General features: G+C 35.4%; 1 pseudogene; it reads right to left on the bottom strand.

The window, feature by feature from the left end:
• Positions 1-523: 523 nt before the first annotated feature.
• LOC120779925 lies at positions 524-726 on the bottom strand (annotated as a pseudogene).
• Positions 727-2,412: the final 1,686 nt, after the last annotated feature.

Raw genomic sequence — 2,412 nt, 5'->3', positions numbered from 1 at the left:
AAAACTTAAATTCGCGTTTTATAAATTTATTATGCACATAAAATGAAGAATAAAGCAAAGTCTAAATGAAGGAATTTTGACAAGAAAAGTAGTTCTGTCTCTTCGTTGCGGAAGAGAATATGCAGCGTAATCATCTCTCTTTGCCAACAAGTCGTCTTTTCGCGACGATGACAAAAGCTAAAAATCATAAATTGCACAGCTTTCTGGTGCTTCTTGCAAAAATCTGCGTCGATATGTATACACGATCATACGTATACATACATACATATTTACGCATTTTGTAGGCGAAGCTGCTACAGCGGCAAGGGGTGACAATCGGCGGCCATTACTTTACTTATGCCATAGAGATTCTTTTGCTACGAATATGGAAATGACAACGAAATAATGCAAATATGCATATTTCTAAATGTCATTAATTTCTTTGAAGAAATGAAAGGAATGAATGATCCTGAGAAGTATAGTCTTAACTTTTCAACGGCTAAGGCAGAGCATTTCAACCAAAAGGAATTTATTCATTAAAATCACCACTCAGAAGTCGTTTTACCCGTTGTAAGCGAACGATTTTCGAAGAAACATCATTTCTAATATGCCACAAGACAAAATTAGAAATGAACTTCTTAAACCTCACGCTGTCAGATAAAACGATATACTTCGTCATTGCGGGTCGATTTCCAAAAAATGTAAATGAAGACTAACTACAGAAATGATCCTGTAAAGTATAGCCTTAATTTTTCAACGGCCAACGCAGAGTATTTCAACCAAAATATACGCAAAATAGTGGAGAATTCGCAGAAATGAAAGACAAACGAAAGAAAAAGAAGCATAACTTCAATAATGCACAAGCATACAAAAATAATGCAAAAGCAAGGAAAGAGGTAACAATCAGCGATCCATTGTATATTTCTTTCATGCATAACCAAACCATAATTAGGACAACTCAATACAAGTGTCAATGGTGGTGTTGGTGGTAAGCGCTTGAAAAGTTACGACGAGCACGTATGTTCAAATCCCAACAGAATTTATTTTTAATTGAATATGTCACCAACCAAAAATTGAAACATTGTTCTACAAAAACAACAACAGCATAAGCATGGCAACATTGTGTTGTTGGTAGAAAAGCCGAGCTGTGCCGAAAGAAACGAACAAACGATCGCCGATTGTCACCGCTTCGCTTGCTGCTCGAACATCTTCGCAGACAAGGTTGCGTAGATTCATATTGAGCAAAGGGTTGCGTAGATTCATATTGAGCAAGGTTGCGCTTGAACAAGGTTGCGTAGATTCATATTGAGCAAGGTTGTGCAACCTGAATCTATCGAAACCTTTTCCGAACTCATAAAAGAAGTATAACTTCAATAAGTTGCAAGAAGAGAGCCGCGAAATGATGGAAGTGATCACCGGAAATTCAAATTGTTATTGGCAGGGACCAAAACTCAAATTTAATTTCGTCGCTATACGTAACTTAAAGTAAGGAGACTGCCATAGACAATTTGATTCCATTTCCGGATATAAAAGTGCCCTTAAGAACTGATATATCAATGAGACCAATACAACAATCGCTGTTGATATTCGGTTATGCATTAGTGTAATAAATATGTGAAGTAGGATTACAACCAACAGGCATATTGAAAACTACTCAATAAATTAAAGCGTTAAAAAGTTTAGCTCCAAATTTATACAAAAAGTACAAAAGTTAGCTGTTACAGGGTATAATTATTCCGAAACCTAACGGTTGTATGTGTCACCTAAAAATATGCGAGATAAATATAGGGTTATATATTGGGTAGTCGAAAAAGTCGTTTCGTAATTCTAATCAAACTTCAACCAATTTTTTTATATTTTTAATATTTTTAATATTAAAAAAATAAACAGATATGTACCATTTTGGTCGACCACTTTTTGCCTAGCAACATTATTTCATCAGTGTAAATCGAACCATTGTTTTGCTATACGAAGTGATACAGCATCATCTTCGTAACTTCATAAATTTCATTGGTGGCTTGCGTGACATTTTTCTCTTTTTTATACAAAAATTTCAAAATATGACGAATTTTTTCATTATTTTCACTCATTTTGTAACTGTAAGCTGTAACTTTTCTGCAACTTCCCCGAATGAAGCTTAAAATCTCACCTTTCTGACAGTATGTGGTATGATGTGATTGGTAGCACTGGAGATATACGAGTGGAACGACTTCTATTGACAAAATACGAAAATACTTTTTCGACTACCCAATATAAAGGATAAGGGTGACGAGAAAAGTTGAAATCCGGGTGACTGTCTATTTGCTTGTCTGACCGTCCGTCCATGCACGCTCCAGGCTTAGCTTTTGCTTATGGCTAACGTTTTGCCGAAAATATCAGTTAATCTGTGAGACGTGTTATAGAAAGCATTGAATGAAATATTTCCTTAAGAAC

This window comes from Bactrocera tryoni, unplaced genomic scaffold (assembly GCF_016617805.1).
Source record: "Bactrocera tryoni isolate S06 unplaced genomic scaffold, CSIRO_BtryS06_freeze2 scaffold_11, whole genome shotgun sequence".
NCBI lineage: Eukaryota > Metazoa > Arthropoda > Insecta > Diptera > Tephritidae > Bactrocera > Bactrocera tryoni.
Note: the sequence above shows the minus strand (reverse complement) of the source record. Positions and strands in the feature narration are given on the sequence as shown.